The sequence below is a fragment of the Procambarus clarkii genome, chromosome 80 (genome assembly GCF_040958095.1).
Source record: "Procambarus clarkii isolate CNS0578487 chromosome 80, FALCON_Pclarkii_2.0, whole genome shotgun sequence".
Classification (NCBI taxonomy): Eukaryota; Metazoa; Arthropoda; class Malacostraca; order Decapoda; family Cambaridae; genus Procambarus; species Procambarus clarkii.
The window spans coordinates 14,741,190-14,765,053 of record NC_091229.1 but is presented as its reverse complement, the minus strand read 5'-3'; the positions used below and the strand labels follow the sequence as shown (position 1 = coordinate 14,765,053).

General features: G+C 41.8%; 1 protein-coding gene across 4 annotated transcripts in view; it reads right to left on the bottom strand.

The window, feature by feature from the left end:
* Nucleotides 1–22,863: 22,863 nt before the first annotated feature.
* Nucleotides 22,864–23,864, bottom strand: part of Ilk (integrin linked kinase) — a 76,023-nt gene continuing 75,022 nt past the window's right edge. For all 4 annotated transcript variants that reach the window (XM_045727952.2, XM_045727953.2, XM_069314775.1 and 1 more), the window contains exon 10: nucleotides 22,864–23,864. This exon is cut by the window's right edge and continues 5,031 nt beyond it. The gene's annotated coding sequence lies outside the window, so the exon portion shown is untranslated.

The window sequence follows — 23,864 nt, the reverse complement described above, 5'->3', positions numbered from 1 at the left end:
TATCAAAAAAAGTTTCAAAAACTGTTGGCATTCTTTCTAAGATCAGATATTATGTACCCCGCCCTGCCCTGGTGACTCTCTATTACTCCCTCATCTATCCATATCTCAACTATGGTATTTGTGCTTGAGGTTCTACTACCCAAAATCATTTACGTCCTCTAATTACTCAACACAAAGCTGCTATTAGGACAATATCCAACTCTGGCCCCCAGACATCACTCGGTACCCCTACTCAAATCTCTGAATATGTTAGATATTAAGTCACTGCACATTCTCTCATGTGTATTATACACATATAAAACGCTGAACTGTAATGCCAATCCTGACCTCAAAAGCTTCATAGAAGGTTGTAACAGAACCCATGAGCACCACACCAGAAATAAATACAGTTTTGATATTCCAAGAGTACGACTTAATCAAACTAGAAATGCTATACAAATCAAGGGATCCAGAATGTGGAATGACCTTCCCAACCATGTTAAAGACTGTACCTCTCTCAACCAGTTTAAGATAAAAACGAAGCTCTACCTAATAAATTCCCTGTAACCTACCTTTCCCCTCTATTGTCAACCCTTTTCTGTTTTTTTTTAAACAACGCTGTTTGTCGACCTAATTGTATTTGTGCTGCTTTTTCAGCCATGTTCCCCTCCTTTTTATCTCTATTTTTATTTGTTCTCAACACATTTTTTTCTTTATACTCAATTAGTATTAAGCTTTAGTCATTTAAGTTTTTCATGCCCGAAACGCTTTGCGTAATAGTGGATTTAGGCATTGTATGTACTAGCCCTATCTATAAATCCATCATTGTTTGTAAAATCTCTTGTATGTATGTACCTTACCTAAATAAACATTTATTTATTTATTATTTATTACAAGGCCAGATAAACTTAGCAAGAGGCATGTGGCCCATGACACCGCAACCACGCATCCCAGCTGAATTTCTTAGTAGCTTAAAGGCAGAAGCGAAAGTTATACACACATAATTTAAACCAGGAATAAGTAAAATAACTATTCAGCAAGACGAAACGTAAAATGCGGAAAATGCTAAGGGAACTAATCCTCCATGCAGGGCCAGACTAATCTTAAGCAAGAGGCAAAGGGGGGGGGCCGTCCTTGCTGACCTTAGTTAATAACTTAAAGGCAAAGCTTAAAGTTAAACAACCAAACTGTAAACACAGCAAAAGTAACATAAACATGCAACATGAGCAATGCAAGTAAGTGAGCAGCTGCTTGCTTGTCGGGAAGAGGGGCCATGAAGTCTGCAGGCCGAGCTTATATAACCTCGGCCCGTTGCGCGTGCAGCTTGGGCAGTTAATTAAAGTCAGCTTCCAGACATACGTTTTCTCTTCCTCAGAAAACCCACCGTTTTTGGGAAAAACAGTGTTCTTAAATGTAACCAGTAGTAAGTAACATAAATGTGTAGCAAATTCCAAGCGTAAAGTACGGTAATCAATTTCTGAGGGACGTCGACGACGGATCCTGAACCTGTGGCACTTACTAATAGCTGAAACTTACCTTACCCATGATGAATAATTATAAGGGCATACTCAGCTGGAATACCGCCATCTGAGCCTTCGGCTGCTGGATCATCGGCAGAGAACACATATCCGCCAGGACATCAGCAGCCGGGACAGGCCATTAGCTGCTGTAACATCGGCTGAGACAACATCAGCAGGTAGGCTTGGCCCCCAGGGGACAGCTCAGCTGGAACACCACCAGCTGGCCTATCGGCCGCTAGACCATCGGCAGGGACCACACCAGCCGGAACACCGCCAGCTGGGTCATCTGCAGCATAACATAATGTTTAATTATTAACTATAATTAACTAAATAATGCCGGGCAACACCGGCCAGACGTAAGGTCTGGAACAAACGGCCTGTCTACTCCGGCAGGCGAACAACTGGTACAAACAAGCCTTGGCTCCGGACCGACGATACTGCTTGACGGCCGCTAGACCACCGGCAAGGACCACATGAGCTGGAACATCAGCCGCTGTGTCGGACCCCATGGCGGCTGGGTCATCAGCTGCTGGATCATCGTCTGGGGCCACATCAGCCGGAACATCAGCGGCTGGGGTTGGCCCCCGGGGGACATGCTCAGCTGGAACACCACCAACTGGGCCATCAGCTGCTAGGTCATCGGCAGCATAACATAATGTTTAATTATTAACCATAATTAACTAAATAATGCCGGGCAACACCGGCCAGACGTAAGGTCTGGAACAAACGGCCTTTCTACTCCGGCAGGCGAACAACTGGTATAAACAAGCCTTGGCTCCGGACCGACGATTCTGCTTGTACTAACACGACGGGCTACACCGGCCACACGTAACGTCTGGGAACAAACCGCCGTCTACACCGGCGTGTTTGAATAATTGATTATTAGCTACAAACAATTAATTAATAATAACAATCATAATAATGGATGAATTAATTATAACTTCATGCTCAGCTGGAACACCGCCAGCTGAGCCTACGGCTGCTGGGTCATCGGCGGGTAACACATCCGCCAGAACGTCAGTAGCCGGGACAGGCCATTAGTTGCTGGATCATCGGCTGAGCCAACATCAGCAGCTGGGCTTGGCCCCCAGGGGACATGCTCGGCTTGAACACCACTAGCTGGCCCATTGGCTGCTAGACCACCGGCAGGGACCACAACAGCCGGCCGCGTGGTGACGCCGACAGGGGCAACGCCGGGCCGCTCACACGGACCCAGGCAGGGCGACACCCGTGCACGGGTGTTGCTAGGCTCTCAGGGCACGTACAGTACATACGTGCACACGCATGTACGTACACACGTACATTCCCCCGCCTGGAGGAAACGCCGGATGCAGTCCGCTAAGGGCAGAGCCCAGCACATGCCGGCCCGTGGCAGAGAGGGACAGGAAGGGCTTAACACGGCCCAGGGCGTGCGCTCCAAGGAGCGTCTTGCCACGTGGGCATCACGACCAGGGCGCGGGCCCCGGGAACAGGCCCGGGGCATAGGCCCGGAACCTGGCCACGTGTCGACGCCGACGTGGCGTGGGCCCCAGGGGCCGGCCCAAGGGCGGAGTGCCGCCACCGCCTGGCCACGTGGCTTCGTCGCCAAGGGCGCCGGCCCTAGGTAAATCAACACAGGAAGCACAGCACGGCAGTGTCCGGCGCGGGCCCGAAGAGAGCCCCTGTTTCCCCCAGGGCAGAGACAGCAAGAGGCCAAGGGAACTAGCTAAGGCGGTACACACAATCAAATCAAAATAAAAAATCAAATGTTTATTTAGGTAAGGTACATACATACAAGAGATTTTACAAAGAGTGATGGATTTATAGATAGGGCTAGTACATACAATGCCTAAAGCCACTATTACGCAAAGCGTTTCGGGCATGAAAAACTTAAATGACTAAAGCTTAATACTAATTGAGCATAAAGAGTAAAATGAAAACATAGCTGAAAAAGCAGCACAAATACAATTCTGTCGACAAACAGCGCTCTTTAAAAAAAAACAGACATTGGTTGACAATAGAGGGGTAAGGTAGGTTACAGGGAATTCATTAGGTATAGCTTCGTTTTTATCTTAAACTGGCTGAGAGAGGTACAGTCTTTAACATGGTTGGGAAGGTCATTCCACAATCTGGGTCCCTTGATTTGTAGAGCATTTCTAGTTTGATTAAGTCGTACTCTAGGAATATCAAAACTGTATTATTTCTGGTGTGGTGCTCATGGGTTCTGTTACAACCTTCTATGAAGCTTTTGAGGTCAGGATTGGCATTACAGTTTAGCGTTTTATATATGTATAATACACATGATCTGTATAATACACAGTCTGTATAATACACTAATAATAATGGTCTGTATAATACACAGACCACTAAGGGACAGCGCTAGGCACACGCCAACACTGGGGACGGTCCTGACTAGATTTGAACAGAAAACCTCACTTTTACCTTGGCATTAGAAGTGTGGGGCAGGAGGCCCCTGCCGGATAAGTCTGGGAGGTCGAGGTTATCTTGAGATGATTTCGGGGCTTTAGTGTCCCCGCGGCCCGGTCCTCGACCAGGCCTCCACCCCCAGGAAGCAGCCCGTGACAGCTGACTAACTCCCAGGTACCTATTTACTGCTAGGTAACAGGGGCATTCAGGGTGAAAGAAACTTTGCTCATTTGTTTCTGCCTCGTGCGGGAATCGAACCCGCGCCACAGAATTACGAGTCCTGCGGCTATCCACCAGGCTACGAGGCCCCTGTCGAGGGTCCCATAATATCCAGGAGAGAGAGGTCTGGGACCGAGGTAGCTGGCGTGATGTCCATCTTGTGCGTAGTCCAACGTCGGGAGGCGGGAGAGTTTCAAGTGCAGCTGCGGTGGCGGTAAAAGTGAGGTGGAGTCTTTCTTTCCACCCCAATTTATAAGCTCCCAGAACTTCCCGCGCGGAAGGCGCTGCGCAATTGTGTCTTTGTCCCCCTTTTCAGAAACATCTCCGCTTTGTTGCAAAGCAGAGGCCATATTATGTATCCTCACAATCCCAATGTACCTTCTTGTATATATTTAAATAAATATATAAATAAATATAATAAATAAGCAGACGATGGATAGAAGCCTGCTTAGATAGGCTCGACTCCCGTAGATTCGACTCAACCGACCAACTCCACCGCAGGCTGTGTGAGACAATCCGAAAGATCAGAAATTTTAGAACCAAGATTTGTCAAGCCGGGCAAGCTGCTCCGTCAAAGGAAAAAGTGCAAAAGATCTTGTGTGAACCATGAGAATCAAGAGCCTTCCTCGAAGAGCGAACATGCTGCCGACCAACCAAGGAAGGACGAGCCACGGGAGGTGCATATGACCCAAAATCGGGTTCCACCAAAGGACTTCCTCGACCAAGGAGCAGACAAAGCCACATCCCGAACTAGATCGAGTCTGCCCAGACCTAGAAACCCTAGGGGAAACCCTAGCTTGCGGTCAATGAGAACGCCAAGGAATTTGCCATCTACTTTGTTACAAATTTGGGTATTGTTAATCCTGAAATTTATTTGATTTGAGGATTTATTGCCAAACAAAATATAGAAAGTTTTGTCAATATTGAGGGTGAGTTTGTTGGCAGTTAGCCAGTGGTGGACTTTATTTAGCTCAGTATTCACTGTGACATTTAGAGCAAGGGGGGTCAGGACTGGAGTAAATGAAGGTCGTGTCGTCAGCAAACAGAATTGGTTTGACATGTTGGGAGGCATTTGGAAGGTCATTAATGTAGATGAGAAAGAGGAGAGGGCCAAGTATGCTGCCCTGGGGAACACCAATATTGATGGGTAATGTGGGAGGAATTGAATTATTCACAGAAAGATATTGGAGCCTGTCTGTAAGATAAGACTTAAGATACTGCAGGGAGTGACTTGGTCCGAGGACGGGTTGGGAAGATGAGAGGGACTACAAATCAAGCCTAAAGGGAAAAGAAGAGGAGGTGTGGACGGAGCCACGATGGAGATTGCATTTCCGGGTCCCTAAACACTAGACATGGCAGCTCCAGGGTATCCAACCAGATTCAGATTCAGATTCAGATGTTTATTCAGGTAAGGTATATACATACAAGTGATGTTACATTAATGGATTGATATATAGATAGAGCTAGTACATACAATGCCTAAAGCCACTATTACGCAATGCGTTTCGGGCAAGAAAAACATTAATATCTAGAACTTAATACTAATTGTACATATGTTGTACTTAGTTCTAATACCACGGAGCAGTCTCCGTGGTGTAGTGGTAAGACACTCGCCTGGCGTTCCGCGAGCGCTATGTCATGGGTTCGTATCCTGGCCGGGGAGGATTTACTGGGCGCAATTCCTTAACTGTAGCCTCTGTTTAACGCAACAGTAAAATGTGTACTTGGATGAAAAAACGATTCTTCGCGGCAGGGGATCGTATTCCAGGGACCATAGGATTAAGGACTTGCCCGAAACGCTACGCGTACTAGTGGCTGTACAAGAATGTAACAACTCTTGTATATATCTCAAAAAAAAAAAAAAAAAAAAAAAAAAAAAAAAAAAAAAAAAAAAATTGAGCATAAAGAATAAAAAGTGTTGAGAACAAATACAAATAAAGATAAAAAAAGGGGGAACATGACTGAAAAAGCAGCACAAATACAATAGGTTGACAAACAGTGTTGATTAAAAAAAAAGAAAATAACAGACATGGGTTGACAATAGAGGAGTGAGGTAGATTACAGGGAATTTATTAGGTAGTGTTTAGTTTTTATCTTAAACTGGTTGAGAGAGGTACAGTCTTTAACATGGTTGGGAAGGTCATTCCACATTCTGGGCCCCTTGATTTGCAGAGCATTTCTAGTTTGATTAAGACGTACTCTAGGAATATCAAAACTGTATTTATTTCTGGTGTGGTGCTCATGGGTTCTGTTACAACCTTCTATGAAGCTTTTAAGATCAGGATTGGCATTATAGTTTAGCGTTTTATAAATGTATAATACACATGAGAGAATGTGCAGTGACTTAATATCTAACATATTCAGAGATTTGAGTAGGGGTACCGAGTGATGTCTGGGGCCAGAGTTGGATATTGTTCTAATAGCAGCTTTGTGTTGGGTAATTAGAGGACGTAAGTGATTTTGGGTAGTAGAACCCCAAGCACAAATACCATAGTTGAGATAAGGATAGAAAAGGGAGTAATAGAGAGTCACCAGGGCAGGGCGTGGTACATAATATCTGATCTTAGAAAGAATGCCCACAGTTTTTGAAACTTTTTTTGATATATTTAGAATGTGTCCCTGGAAATTCAGCTTGTGGTCAATGAGAATGCCAAGGAATTTGCCATCTAATTTGTTACAAATTTGGGTATTGTTTATTTTGAGATTTATATGACTAGAGGATTTATTGCCAAACAGAATATAGAAAGTTTTGTCAATGTTAAGGGTGAGTTTGTTGGCAGTTAGCCAAAGATGGACTTTATTTAGCTCAGTATTTACTGTGGCATTTAGAGCAAGAGGGTCAGGACTGGAGTAAATGAAGGTTGTGTCGTCAGCAAATAGAATTGGTTTGAGGTGTTGGGAGGCATTTGGAAGGTCATTAATGTAGATGAGAAAGAGGAGAGGGCCAAGATAAAAATAAATAAAAATAATAAAGATAAAAAAAGGGGGAACATGACTGAAAAAGCTGCACAAATACAATAGGTTGACAAACAGTGTTGATTAAAAAAAAAGAAAATAACAGACATGGGTTGACAATAGAGGAGTGAGGTAGATTACAGGGAATTTATTAGGTAGTGTTTAGTTTTTATCTTAAACTGGTTGAGAGAGGTACAGTCTTTAACATGGTTGGGAAGGTCATTCCACATTCTGGGCCCCTTGATTTGCAGAGCATTTCTAGTTTGATTAAGACGTACTCTAGGAATATCAAAACTGTATTTATTTCTGGTGTGGTGCTCATGGGTTCTGTTACAACCTTCTATGAAGCTTTTAAGATCAGGATTGGCATTATAGTTTAGCGTTTTATAAATGTATAATACACATGAGAGAATGTGCAGTGACTTAATATCTAACATATTCAGAGATTTGAGTAGGGGTACCGAGTGATGTCTGGGGCCAGAGTTGGATATTGTTCTAATAGCAGCTTTGTGTTGGGTAATTAGAGGACGTAAGTGATTTTGGGTAGTAGAACCCCAAGCACAAATACCATAGTTGAGATAAGGATAGATAAGGGAGTAATAGAGAGTCACCAGGGCAGGGCGTGGTACATAATATCTGATCTTAGAAAGAATGCCCACAGTTTTTGAAACTTTTTTTGATATATTTAGAATGTGTCCCTGGAAATTCAGCTTGTGGTCAATGAGAATGCCAAGGAATTTGCCATCTAATTTGTTACAAATTTGGGTATTGTTTATTTTGAGATTTATATGACTAGAGGATTTATTGCCAAACAGAATATAGAAAGTTTTGTCAATGTTAAGGGTGAGTTTGTTGGCAGTTAGCCAAAGATGGACTTTATTTAGCTCAGTATTTACTGTGGCATTTAGAGCAAGAGGGTCAGGACTGGAGTAAATGAAGGTTGTGTCGTCAGCAAATAGAATTGGTTTGAGGTGTTGGGAGGCATTTGGAAGGTCATTAATGTAGATGAGAAAGAGGAGAGGGCCAAGATAAAAATAAATAAAAATAATAAAGATAAAAAAAGGGGGAACATGACTGAAAAAGCAGCACAAATACAATAGGTTGACAAACAGTGTTGATTAAAAAAAAAGAAAATAACAGACATGGGTTGACAATAGAGGAGTGAGGTAGATTACAGGGAATTTATTAGGTAGTGTTTAGTTTTTATCTTAAACTGGTTGAGAGAGGTACAGTCTTTAACATGGTTGGGAAGGTCATTCCACATTCTGGGCCCCTTGATTTGCAGAGCATTTCTCGACTCAAGTCCATTACATTCAGCGGTCAACCCCACAGACGCATTCATAAATTTTAACATGCTGTTTATTCAAAACGGGAATTTTCTCAAGTATAAATTAATATTATAATATATTAGCATATTGTGTATAACCAGGAATATAACCAAGACCACTGAAGACGTGCAACACGAACCTGCAATGTGGTTGCTGCCTGAAAAGCGGCAACCACATTGCAGGTTTATTATTTGATTAGGAGTTATTATTACTATTAACATCTTTATTGACAAAATTAATTGCAATTTTGCCTAATTTGAGGATTTCGATTAAGTCTTATTAAAGCGAGGATAATGCTGGTATTCATTGTCACGCAGGACAGAGGGTCATACATAAGACAATAGGTCTAAACTGTAGGCTGAAGTACATACATATCATGGTTACAATCAATGTTTTAATGTATGGATATGTGAAAACAACTTTCCATTGTGCACTGCCACACATGGGCAGGGATGGGTTCATAAGTGATGCAGCTTAGAAGTAATATAAATAAAAATTGTTCTTCATTCTTTAAAATGGACAAGCAAATTTTGGATAAATTGTTGGGATGTCGTCCAGAACACCTGATTCAATAAAATAGTTACACAGTTGGTGGGACAAGAGGCCAGGTCTAAAGTCTTTTACTGTTATGGTTTTGGTCAGACAAACAATCTTCGTCCACATGGTTTTTATTCTCCGCCAGTAACAACAACCAAACATTATCAGGTACATGAAATATTATTAACAAGATCATAAACAAAAGAGCATCTGCTCCAAACATGCTACCTCCAACATCTGTAGTACTCAATCCCAACATTTACGGTTTCACATTCAACAATATAGTGTTCAAGTGAATGCATTTAAGGTTTATCACAGAGTTTACAATCTGAGTATTCTGGTAGTGGCTCAGCCTCACTAACCTGCCAGATGTGTCTATAGCCAAGGCGAATTCGCGCAATGACTACATCACATTGCCTGGTTCGGTTACTGTGCTGACCATACAAATACCTATTATTACAAAACTTGTCATAACTTTTAATACATTGCAGCTTTCAGGTCAGGTTTTCGTTCTACCCTGAAAGCTGCATTAATTTTAAATTAATGCAGCTTTCAGGTCTCTGGGCATTTCTTAGTTCTTCTAAATCTGAATTAATTTCTTTAATTTGTATGTTTCTAATAATTGCATTAGATAGTCCAAAGTCATAATCAATGTTTTCTTTTCTGCAAGGCTCATTGGCCAATCGATCTACAAAGTCATGTTTTCCAACTCCAACATGGGATGGTATCCACACAAATTTTATACAAGAGTTATTATCATTGGTAAAAGTTACAGTCAGATTAGAGTCACATTGTGAGTGCAAACCCCAAAGCTAAAACACAGTAGAGCCTTTGCAACTGAGAGTTGACCCGGGATTCCAGGAACCCAACTGCAGTGATGTGTTCAATACTGGCTGCAACCCGTCCTCGACTCAAGTCCATTACATTCAGCGGTCAACCCCACAGACGCATTCATAAATTTTAACATGCTGTTTATTCAAAACGGGAATTTTCTCAAGTATAAATTAATATTATAATATATTAGCATATTGTGTATATATAGGCATAGGATAGGTTAGGTTAGGTGTTTAGGTTCTGTTGGCGATTATTTGTATTTATAGTACGTGGGTGAAGCATTTATAGCGTTGTGATTCGAACAAAATTCGTCAGTGAAGCACTTGTTCCGGATATGTTCGAACGTCAGCAGTTGTGAGTCGTGTGTAAACCGCTTTTCATTCATAAACAGGGGGTTTGGCGGGTGCATGGAATCACTTTTGGATCTTTGTTTGGGGGACGGCTGCTGCATCAGTGTAAGAACCGAGGGCTCAGACCTTGGAAAAGGCTGGGTTCCATACCCCCTCCCCTCTCCCATCACCCCCTCCCCTCTCCCATCACCCCCTCCCCTCTCCCTATAAATGAGTGGAGGTCGGGTGTTGAACGAGCACACCCTAGTTTTGTTAGGTTCAATGACTTGTTTACATAGTTTGGGGTAGATCCTTAAGTGGGTTGCAAGGTTTTGGTCTCCTTTTTTTAACCCAGCATTGTGTGTTTTGGTTCGCTAACTTTCTGGATGTCTTCCCCCAATGAGGTGACATTGTCATCTGCCCCTCTTTTGAGGGATGCCAGGTTCCAGCTCTGGTTTCTGGTTGGCCTAGAACTCCACAGCTGATGTAACCTAGTAGTTTAAGAATTACTCGTTATTGTTATCTAAAATAATTAGACGAGCCAAAACTAAATACTATGAAGATAAATTTACCCAAATAAAGAGCAACATTAAAAAAACTTGGAGCACAATTTCACAAATATTGGGATCAAAGAAGATTTTAAATAACAAACCAACACTCCTATCCAATAACGTTGGTCAGCTTTCAGCCTCTGATTCTGCTATTGAGTTCAATAGGTTCTTCTCTTCCATTGGGTCATCCCTTGCAAATGATATTCCATCTTCCAGTACTGATGTTAATGACTATCTTACAGGTAACTATCCACAGTCTCTGTACCTTAAGCCTACTAATTCCACTGATGTCAATGAGATAATCCTTTCCCTTAAAACCAAGTCTAGTGCCCTCGAGGAGATACCAACTTTAATTTACAAAAAAGCCTCCAGATCTTTAGCCCCTGCTACTGCATTGCTCTTCAACAAGTCACTTGAACTCCAAACCTTTCCAGACATTCTAAAAAAAGCAAGAGTAACCCCTGTCCACAAATGTGGTGATCACACAGATGTTAACAACTACAGACCTATATCAATCCTGCCTAACTTGTCAAAAATATTCGAAAAACTAATCTACAAGCAGCTTTCCTCTTTTCTAGCCAAACACAATATACTTAGCTCTTGTCAATATGGCTTCAGACCCAAAAAAAGCACTAACGATGCACTTATTAGTATGATTAACCTGATTCACGCAGCTCTTAATAAAAAGGAGTTCCCTGTTAGGTTATTTGTGGACCTGCGTAAGGCTTTTGACACTGTCAACCACCAAAACCTTCTTCTTAAATTACATCATTATGGATTCAGAGGACACTCCCTGCAATACCTCAAATCTTATCTTACTGACAGTCTCCAGTATGTTTCTGTGAATAATACAATTTCTCCCACCCTACCCATTAACATTGGTGTTCCTCAGGGCAGCATACTTGGCCCTCTCCTCTTTCTCATCTACATTAATGATCTTCCAAATGCCTCCCAACACCTCAAACCAATTCTATTTGCTGACGACACAACCTTCATTTACTCCAGTCCTGACCCCCTTGCTCTAAATGCCACAGTAAATACTGAGCTAGAGAAAGTCCATCTTTGGCTGACTGCCAACAAACTCACCCTTAACATTGACAAAACGTTTTATATTCTGTTTGGCTATAAATCCTCTAATCATATAAATCTCAAAATAAACAATACCCAAATTTGTAACAAATTAGATGGCAAATTCCTTGACGTTCTCATCGACCACAAGCTGAATTTCCAGGGACACATTCTAAATATATCAAAAAAAGTTTCAAAAACTGTTGGCATTCTTTCTAAGATCAGATATTATGTACACCGCCCTGCCCTGGTGACTCTCTATTACTCCCTCATCTATCCATATCTCAACTATGGTATTTGTGCTTGGGGTTCTACTACCCAAAATAATTTACGTCCTCTAATTACTCAACACAAAGCTGCTATTAGGACAATATCCAACTCTAGCCCTAGACATCATTCGATACCCCTACTCAAATCTCTGAATATGTTAGATATTAAGTCATTGCACATTCTCTCATGTGTATTATACACATATAAAACGCTGAACTGTAATGCCAATCCTGACCTCAAAAGATTCATTGAAGGTTGTAACAGAACCCATGAGCACCACACCAGAAATAAATACAGTTTTGAAATTCCTAGAGTACGACTTAATCATACTAGAAATGCTCTTCAAATCAAGGGACCCAGAATGTGGAATGATCTTCCCAACCATGTTAAAGACAGTACCTCTCTCAACCAGTTTAAGATAAAAATGAAGCACTACCTAATAAATTCCCTGTAACCTACCTTACCCCTCTGTTGTCAACCCATGTATTTTTTTTTCATAACAACGCTGCTTGAATGTAATTTTCTGTAATAATTTGTAATTGTATTTGTGCTGCTTTTTCAACCATGTTCCTCCCTCTTTTACCTCTATTTTTATTTGTTCTCAACACATTTTATTCTTTTTACCCATTAGTTTTAAACTTTAGTCATTAATGTTTTTCCTGCCCGAAACGCTTTGCGTAATAGTGGCTTTAGGCATTGTATGTACTAGCTCTATCTATTAACCCAACAAACTTTGTAAAATCTCTTTATGTATGTACCGTACCTAAATAAACATTTATTTATTTATTTATTTATTTATTTATATTAGTTGGGAACCGTCTCAGTGAGACAGTCTCAGAGACCCCCACCTTACCTTGAGGTTACCTTGAGGTGCTTCCGGGGCTTAGCGTCCCCGCGGCCCGGTCGTCGACCAGGCCTCCTGGTTGCCGGACTGATCAACCAGGCTGTTGGACGCGGCTGCTCGCAGCCTGACGTATGAGTCACAGCCTGGTTGATCAGGTATCCTTTGGAGGTGCTTATCCAGTTCTCTCTTGAACACTGTGAGGGGTCGGCCAGTTATGCCCCTTATGTGTAGTGGAAGCGTGTTGAACAGTCTCGGACCTCTGATGTTGATAGAGTTCTCTCTCAGAGTACCAGTTGCACCTCTGTTTTTCAACGGGGGGTATTCTGCACATCCTGCCATGTCTTCTGGTCTCATGTGATGTTATTTCTGTGTGCAGGTTTGGGACCAGCCCCTCTAATATTTTCCACGTGTAAATTATTACAGAATGTGGAATGACCTTCCCAACCATGTTAAAAACTGTACCTCTCTCAACCAGTTTAAGATAAAAACGAAGCTATACCTAATAAATTCCCTGTAACCTACCTTACCCCTCTAATGTCATCCAATGTCTGTTTTTTTTAAAGAGCGCTGTTTGTCGACATAATTGTATTTGTGCTGCTTTTTTCAGCTATGTTTTCATTTCTTGTTTTCATTCTACTCATTATGCTCAATTAGTATTAAGCTTGTCATTTAAGTTTATCATGCCCGAAACGCTTTGCGTAATTTAAATTAAATTAAACGCTTTGCGTAAATTTAAATTAAAAGTAATAGTGGCTTTAGGCATTGTATGTACTAGCTCTACCTATAAGTCAACCAATCTTTGTAAAAATTTATTGTATGTATGTACCTTACCTAAATAAACATTTTATTTTTATTTATTTTTTTATTATGTACCTCTCCCGCCTGCGCTCAAGGGAGTACAGTTTTAGGCTCTTTAGTCGGTCCCAATAGTTTAGATGTTTTACTGAGTGGATTCTAGCAGTAAAGGATCTCTGCACGCTCTCCAGGTCAGCAATTTCTCCAGCTTATTTATTTATTTATTTTATTTATTTATGCATATACAAGAATGTACATAAGGAATGTGAGGATACAAATATGGTAATTACAGTCTTGTAAAGCCACTAGCACGCGCAGCGTTTCGGGCAGGTCCTTAATCTAAGAAAATTTTAAGGAGGTAAATACTTGCAAAATTTATAGACAAAAAAATGATAACAGTTACATGAAATGAAAAAAGAAGATGAGAGAAAATTGTAGGTACAGTATATTAAAGCACATAGGTAGCTAAGATTGATTGCAATGACAGCTTGAATGGTAGTTGACAAAAATTGGTAGGCACAATACAGCATGCAGAAACAGTATAGCAGAAACAATACAGCCTCTGCCAGCTTTGAAAGGTGCTGTCATTGTGCAGCAGTACTCCACTCTAGAGAGCACAAGCGTTTTGAAAAGTATCGTCATCGGTATAGCATCTCTAGTGTGAAAAGTTCTTGTTATCCAACCTATCATTTTTCTTGTAGTTGTGACGGCTACTTTATTGTGTTCTTTAAAGGTAAGGTCTTCCGACATGAGTACACCCAGATCCTTTACATTGCCTTTTCGTTCTATGTTATGATTTGCCTGAGTTTTGTACGTGGTTTCCGTTTTTATATTTTCATTTTTTCCATAGCGCATGAGCTGGAACTTATCTTCGTTAAACACCATATTATTTTCTGTAGCCCATAGAAAGACCTGATCTACATCTGGTTGACATCTGACTGGAGGTTCGCCGTGTCCTCCATGTTGCCTACTCTCATGAAGATCCTAGTGTCATCTGCAAAGGATGATACAGTGCTATAGGTTGTGTTCTTGTCTATGTCCGATATGAGGATGAGAAAAAGTACTGGAGCAAGCACAGTACCCTGGGGGACTGAGCTCTTCACGGTTGATGGGCTGGATTTTATTTTGTTGACTATTACACATTGGGTTCTGTTGGTCAGGAAATTGTAGATCCATCTGCCTATTTTTCCGGTAATTCCTTTTGAACGCATTTTATGTGCAATAACACCATGGTTACATTTATCAAAAGCTTTTGCGAAATCTGTGTAAATTACATCAGCGTTTTGTTTGTCTTTCATAGCATCTAATGCCATATCATAGTGGTCCAGCAACTGCGACAGGCAAAAGCGCCCTGTTCTGAAACCATGTTGTCCGGGGTTATGGAGTTGCTGTGATTCCATGTATTTTGTGATCTTACTTTTTAGCACTCTCAAAATTTTTTATGATGTGCGATGTTAGTGCTATCGGTCTGTAATTTTTTGCCTCTGCCTTATTTCCTCCTTTATGAAGTGGTGCTATCTCTGCTGTTTTTAGTATATCAGGAATAACGCCAGTATCTAGGCTTTGTCTCCACAGAATGTGGAGGGCCTGCGATAGTGTTTTTTTTACAGTTCTTTATGAATATGGAGTTCCAAGAATCCGGGCCTGGTGCAGAGTGCATAGGCATACTGTTTATGGCTTCTTCAAAATCCAGTGGGGATAGGGTGACGTCTGATATATGATTTGATGTTGGTATCGCATCCATGAAAAATTCATTTGGGTTATCAATCTTTAGTGTGTTTAATGGCTCGCTGAAAACAGAGTCGTACTGCGTCCTCAGTAGCTCGCTCATTTCTTTGTTGTCATCGGTGAAAGTTCCATGTCCCTTTCGCAGGGGCCCGATACTAGATGTGGTTTTTGATCTTGATTTTGCATAGGAGAAAAAATATTTCGGATTTCTTTCTATTTCACTGATGGCCTTTTGCTCTCTTTGCCTCTCCTGGGTTTTGTATGATTCTTGTAGCTTCCGTTCAATTGTTTCTATTTCTCTACCTAACCTTCTTCGCCGTTCTTGAGATAGGGTGCGACTCTCAAGTTGTTCCGCGATTCGTTTTTCTGATCAGGGGAAGGAAGACACCAACACGTGGGGGCGTTAATTTTATTAGACATGATAAATAATTCTGCAGAAGTAAAACAGGCTTCTAAATAGGACTTCACAAATGTATAACATAGCCGTGGCTAACTCAAAGTACACGAAACATCTTAAATTGTACACCCGTAGTAAAATAACGTAATCTTATAGCCTAGTAACAAACTCTGCAGAAACCTAATGTCCTAATGTCTAGAATTAGCAGTGAGGCGAATGTAACAAATCTAATTCTAAGTATAACAGGACACCAAAGTGAACAACATAACATAAGGGAAACCCTAGCTGGAGAATAATCAGGCGGCAGAAAATACATAGTGACTGGGGAAGCCTGATATGTATTTGGAGAAGAAAATAACCCCAGGCCAGAGGCCGAGCCGCCAAGGAAGAAGGAATTACCTGACAAGGTAGGGCTTACTAGTAGAATGGCTGTAAAGTCAAAGTAGTAGCTGCGGACAGCGGAACACTTGGGGACGGGCGCTGCACCCCCACCCCGCAGGCCAGCAGGCCGGACCCCCCCCCCCCCCCCCCCCCCCCCCCCCCCCCGAAGGGCGAGTGCCCGCTGGCCGCGAGGGAAACCTCAGGGTGGCCAAGCAACTACAGCTACCGAACTGGGAAGGAAACGTCACTCTCCCACCTGCCTACCGCGATAGTACTGTTCTGCAAGCCCTTCTAGGGCGGCTGAGGGCCCCGCCTAGACCAAAAAGAGAGAGGCGTAACCAGTTGGAGCCCAGCCTAGCTCCTCGAAGCCATAACTTGCGGGTGGCGACGTGGGCGCTGCTCCTGTGTGGGTTCGTCGCGAGGCCGTGCTGGAGGGCATGGGTTGTAGGCAGGGTGCCTCCTTCGGCAGCGTGGGCAGTAGTGCTTGAATGAACATGAGGTGAAAGTGCAGCCGGGTCCCCGCGAGTGGTAGGCGAAGCAGTAGCCCGGGGGTAGCCCAGCAGCCCGGGCGCTGGAGAGAGAAAGTGCTGCCGGTCGCCCTGCCTCCTGCCTCATCAGCTGAGCAGCGGCCTGGGCGATGCGTTGCACCGAGCGAAATTCCAAGTCCAGCCTGTAGTCCAACCATGAACAGCCCGACCTCTCCCTGTCCCATCTGAAGGCCTTATCGTACCACATCCAGTCGCCTTTGAGGGTCGTCTTCATGGTCTTCACGTAACGCGCATAGGTAAACAGCGCCTGAGCCTCCGCTGGGTGCTTCTCGACGTAGATGTCAAGGCCATGTGCCCACTGGTCCGGCGTCAGGGGCGGCTGCTTCTTACCAGGCTGCTTTGCGTCAGGGAATGTCGCAGAGTGGGACTCGAAAGAACCTGATTCCCGCTCATAGGCAAGCAAGTGCCCGAGGTCCACATACTTGTTTGCCTAGACCTTCTCCCGAAGGGCTTGCGGGACGTGCACGCCCAAGAGTGGGATGCTGGAGCCCGTGGTCGCCCGGAGTTGCCCCGGCCAGGGGCTAGAAAAAGTGGGGGGCGCTCTCTCCTCGGGGGACTCGTCGAAGGAGGACGGACTGGAGGAGCTCGCACGTCGCCTCGACGTATGCCCTCTGGCCCTGGCCCGTGGGCGACGGTCGGTGGAGGGGGGCAGGGCGGCTGTGGCAACCGCGGCAGTGTCGGTCTCGGAGGTCCCTATGGCCGGAAGGCTTGTGGCGTGAGAGGGCCCCCGGGCCTGCGCGATGAGCGCCTGCAGCGTCGTCCAATCGTCGGCCGACAGGGGTGGAGGCTGCGACGCTGTACCACCCGCCGCTATGCCGGCAGTGGGCCTCTGGGATGTGTGGTCGCCGTCCGTATCAGAGCCGCCCGAGGAGCCCCCCGAGGAGGGAGAGGCGAAACGGGCGGGCTTCGTCCTGGCCCTGGCCGGCTGCGTCCTTGCACCACTGCGCTGTTGTCCTCGCGTCGACGCCGCCCGAGCCCTCTTCCGTGTTGCAGTTGCTGCATGATCCGGCTTCTCGCCACCAAGCTGGATCGTGGATCGCTTCGTGAATCGTGGACCGGGACGGGAGAGGGAGTGAGGGCGAGACCTGACTTCCCGCGCTTTTTATGCCACCCAGGCTGGCCGCACCGCGCCTTGCGGAACGCGATGCGCAATTGTCTCTTCCTTCCCCATCAGAAACTCCACCGCCTTTCGTCAAAAGGCAGTGGCCATTTCTTCGCCTATATAGGTAACGACGTTCCCGTTCCAATCTGCATCTCTTCCTCTTTTTTCTTAGAGGTATATGCGGTTTGAACATATTTCTAGTGCTACTGAGCTTATTTTTTCCAGGCACTGGTTCAGGTTTGCATTTTCTAGCTGTTCTTCCCAGTTTATTTCTGTGAAGTCCTGGTTTATTTGCTCCCAGTTTACCTGTTTATTATTGAAGTTGAATTTGCTGAAATCTCCTCCACCGGGAATCTGGACTGGTTTTGAAGGTCTACTCCCCATGGTTGTCATAACTTCAATTAAGTTGTGATCTGAGTAACAGGTATTTGTAATCATTATGTTCCTGATCAATTCATCATTATTAGTGAAAATGAGGTCCAGTGTGTTCTCCTTCCTAGTTGGTTCTACTATTTGCTGGTTTAAGGCAAACCTGTCGCACATCCGTAGCAGGTCATTTGCATGTGCCTGTTCATTTAGGCTACTTCCTGGTATTCTTTCTGATATTACTGTATTAGCCAGGTGCTTCCATTTCAGGTGCCGTAGGTTGAAGTTCCCAAGCAGGATGATGTTCGGAGCTGGATTTGTGAGCTTTTCCAAGCAGTGTTCTGTTTTCATTAGTTGGTCTTTAAACTGCTGAGGGTTTGCCTCCGGTGACTTATATACAAGGACAATAACTACATTTAAAATCTCTATTTTGATTATCAGCACTTCCACCATATCATTTGAGGTGTTTAGCAGCTCAGTACAGATGAGTGTGTCTTTGATGTAGAGGCTGACCCCACCCTGAAGCCGGTGTTTCCTATCACATCTGAAAAGATTGTACTCTGAGATCCATATTTCACCATCATGGTAGTCCCACAATGTAATCCCCCCCGACACATTACATTTAAATGTGCATCCATAGGACCTATATCACTCACCTGTTCATATACAGCACTGTACTGCTCTGTCGGTCCCTGGTTCATTATACGATTTAATAATGGCCCAGGACAGACCAAACGTCAATTTCTTAAGTTCCAGGTTGGCGCGCGCTCGCTCTCTCTCATGCTCTCTCTCTCTCTCATGCTCTCTCTCTCTCTCATGCTCTCTCTCTCTCTCATGCTCTCTCTCTCTCTCTCTCTCTCTCTCTCTCTCTCTCTCTCTCTCTCTCTCTCTCTCTCTCTCTCTCTCTCTCTCTCTCTCTCTCTCTCTCTCTCTCTCTCTCTCTCTCGCGCGCGCGCGCGCGCGCACGCACGCACGCACGCACGCACGCACGCACGCACACACACACACACACACACACACACACACACACACACACACACACACACACACACAGAGGGCTGGTGGTTGAGTGCACAGCATGCTGTACACGTAATCCTGTGGTCCAGGATTCGATTCCCAGCGCCAGCTAGAAACAATGGGCAGTTTCTTTCACCCTGAAGCCCTTGTTACCTAGCAGTAAATAGGTACCTGGGAGTTAGACAGCTGTTACGGGCTACTTCCTGGAGGTGTTTGTGGGTGTGAAAAAAATTAGTAGTTAATAACAGTTGACTGATTGACAGTTGTGAGGCAGGCCGAAAGAGCAGAGCTCAACCTCCGCAAGCACAACTAGGTGAACTGGGTGAATACACACATACACTGGGTGAATACACACATACACTGGGTGAATACACACATACACTGGGTGAATACACACATACACTGGGTGAATACACATACACTGGGTGAATACACACATACACTGGGTGAATACACACATACACTGGGTGAATACACACATACACTGGATGAATACACACATACACTGGGTGAATACACACATACACTGGGTGAATACACACATACACTGGGTGAATACACACATACACTGGGTGAATACACACATACACTAGGTGAATACACACATACATGCACTAAGATGGCACAAAGAGTGCCATCTTAATGCATGGGCACACTGGGCAGTTGCTCAGGTGCCCTCCCCATTTCTACGGACCTCCATGCTGCCATATAGTTCATGACAGATCTTGTGGCAGAGTAAATAATTATTTGACCTCCCATGGGAAAGGCCTGGGATTCAAATAATGTTTATAATATAAATTTGTACACAAATATGTGGCAGCACTCCTGCACTTTAGTGAACAGGCAGGGCCCATCATCTGGATAGGGGCCCCAATGATCTGCTTTGCCCAGGGCCTACAATGCTCTTAAGATGGTCATGGGATGCCAGAATTCAGGCATTATTTATAGGATAAACATGAGTGATGATGCATACCAGGGAATACTAATTTTACTAGTGGAGGAAAGAACACAAATTCAAAGTACATTCATTTATTAATTGGTCTAGTATATATAATTAATATTTTGGTTCAGGCTTTCAGTTAAACATAAAAATGGCAGTGTTTTACACAAACTTAACACTATTAGTAGACTAAACACTCCATACATGTGAAATGTGAAATTAAATTATTAATGATGGCAATCAGTTGACTTGCACATAAAACACATAAAATATACAAAATGATTTGTTAAAAGGCACTGACTAAGAACACTTTTAAGAAAATCACAAAACTAGAAGAGATTCATCCAGTATCATATGCCGAAGAGATATGAAAAATTTAAGATGTCTAAATGTCCAAGGTGTTGTTACACCTCACTTTATAAACAGTAGAAGGATTACTTCTGCTGCTTAGGATTAGATAATACAGGATTGGAGACCTGCATGTGTTACCCAAGAAACACACAATGGTCTTGTAAAGAATTTTGCAACTTACTACACATCAGTAAATCTGAGCCAAGCAATAAAAATCCTTCTCATCCCAATGAAAATGACTGCAATGGTAAATGGCAATTTTTTATAACAAATGAAATAAACACTGTACAGTATTTCTAACCATACATAAATCAGGGTTTAATCAGAAAAAAGCAGATCAGACATAAATTGAACTATTTTATAATTAAAATTATTAAAACAAATAGGTAGCCATGTGAAACCTCTAAAAGTGTAAAAACACTTGTATTCGTGCCGATAATCTGACAAAATTTAGCCAAGACTTTCAAGAATATCTTTTGGCATTTTTATCAGCATTCCTAGGATTCAAGGTAAATTTTGATTTACTTTTTTACTTCTAGTAAAAATTTTTGATTTTACTAGTTAACGAACTAACCAGGAGTCCTGGTCAAAGACAGGACCTTGGGGACGTTTATTCTCGGAATCATTAATAGGTATATTACAGGAACACTGCTAAGATTCTCTGAGTAGCTCTTATAGAGACTTAAGTGGTCAGTTTAAACCACATTATTAAGGCCAGGTACTGGAACGAGTCCGGTTATTTAGTGTCATTTTTTCCTGGAACATGATCAGGTCCCTAATAACTTGTAGGTGCATACAGACAAACAGCTAAGGAACAGTGTCTATTCGTTCCATCCTGCTCGGCATTTGAACCCGAGTACTGCAAACGATTGAATACTTTCAACTGGGTTGTTTGAATACGGCTTTATAATTCAAAGGCTTATTATTACTCATATCAGTATCAATAGATATTCAGAGAGATAGCTAACACATGTTTCCAAGTGTTTTAATGAATTGTAACCTTTATTTTTCTGACCAACTGAAATATTTCTTATAAAAATTTAACTACTGGCATCAAGTCTTAGAAAGTGTTATTTTATTAGTGTACATGCATATATCAATTTAAATACCGGAGTATGCATGCATGCATTATATTATATATTATATATATTATATATATTATTAAATATGACCGAATTTTTTTTCGGTCATATTTAATAATATATGTCTACAGGAAAGACTGCTACCAAAATATACTAATATATATATATATATATATATATATATATATATATATATATATATATATATATATATATATAATGTCGTACCTAGTAGCCAGAATGCACTTCTCGACCTACTATGCAAGGCCCGATTTGGCTAATAGGCCGAGAGATTTTCTTTACTTTCAATATTATTTCCAATTAGCTTATTTTAATTATTATTATTATTATATTATATTAAGAACATAAATTATTGACTTAATTGTGTTAGTTTAGGTTAGGATAGGTTAGGTAAGGTTGGTTAGGTTCGGTCATATCTCTACGTTAGTTTTAACTCAAATTTTAAACAAATTAACTTATACATAATGAAATGGATAGTTTTATCATTTCATAAGAAACAAATATTGAAAAATATATAGATTCAGGAAAACTTGGCATATTCGGCAAATCGGTCCTTGCATAATAGGCCGAGTACGACATTCTGGCTACTAGGTACAACATGTGGATATATATATATAAATATATATATATATATATATATATATATATATATATATATATATATATATATATATATATATATATATATATATATATATATATATATATATATATATATATACAGTATATATATACAGTATATATATATATATATATATATATATATATATATATATATATATATATATATATATATATATATATATATATATATATTTATATATATATATCCACAGAGAAACAGAAAAGAAAGATGAACGTTTCGGCCGATGAAGGCCGTTGTCAACACCAGACTACAAGAAATGTAGACTAATACAGACTTATTTCTTGTAGTCTGGTGTTGACAACGGCCTTCATCTGCCGAAACGTTCATCTTCTTTTCTGTTTCTCTGTGGATTTTCCGCATACAAATGATCAATGTTTCATGATCGTCAATTGCATATATATATACACAGTTTATGTATACAGTATATATATATATATATTAACTATAATTTTACACGTTTTCAAAGAAGACGAGCTAATTGGTCTATGAGAAGTATTCAATTTAGTCAGAAACAACATCTGTACTCCCTGTTAAGTAAAAAATTTGATCAATTAATATTAGCAATCAAGAGTAAGTACTTATTTGAAACCCTATTTAACGTAGTAGTTATAATGTAATTTTCAGTCGAGGTAAATGAAGCAAGACAAAATTTAAATACATGGCTTATATTTACCGACAGTCACAAAAACTGGACACCATTACCTTTTGTGCTGGACAGAGTAGACCCTAAACTATGAGACGAGACACGTAAGGCACGACCACGTGGACCAACAATACAATAAAGACCAAAAGTCAGCAATAGTGTGAACTTTCAACCCTTCCTCCTGTTTAGATAGTAGGTATTGTGACGGTCGTCAATAGTCATGAATTCGTTCATACTTGGCTTTAAGATATTAGTACTGTATACTGACTAGTAAGGAATTCTTTTAAAATAAATGAAGCTAAGAAACAAACTTAAATATTCCTAGGCCTTGTATAGCATACACATGTACTATATTAAGCCTCAGATATTGTGTATTAGGCTTAGGAAGATTAGGTTACTTTAATTTGTCAAAGCAACACAAGTAAAAAAAAAAAAAAGTTTTCCAGTTTGTCCAACTCAATAGTTCAGATTTCGACTTTCTAATTTTGTTTTACGTCGGTATACATACTATGGTCCTCAGCGTTACTATAAGTACTACCAAAACAGGATAGGTTGGAACTTTTGCTGCACTTTCTCTTCTTCACACCAAATTCTGCGGATCTATTTTACATTACCATTAACTTCTTTAGAGAGTGAGGAAAGTTATTGGACAAAAGTGTACTTCTGCCAGTGGTAATTAGAAGAATTATAAAGGCATTAAGTGCATTTCTGCCAATGTTATCTTAAAAATATATTATCATCGTTAAATAGCAACCAGGGGCCAGATTCACGAAGCAGTTACGCAAGCACTTCCGAACCTGTACATCTTTTCTCAATCTTTGGTGGCTTGTTTACAATTATTAAACAGTTAATGAGCTCCGAAGCACCAGGAGGCTGTTTATAACAATAACATATTCCATTAGAAAGACGTCTATGCAGTCTGTTGATTATGAAGCTGCATGCTTGTAAACTGTTTAATAAATGTACCCAAAGCCATCAAAGATTGAGAAAAGAAGTGCACATTCGTA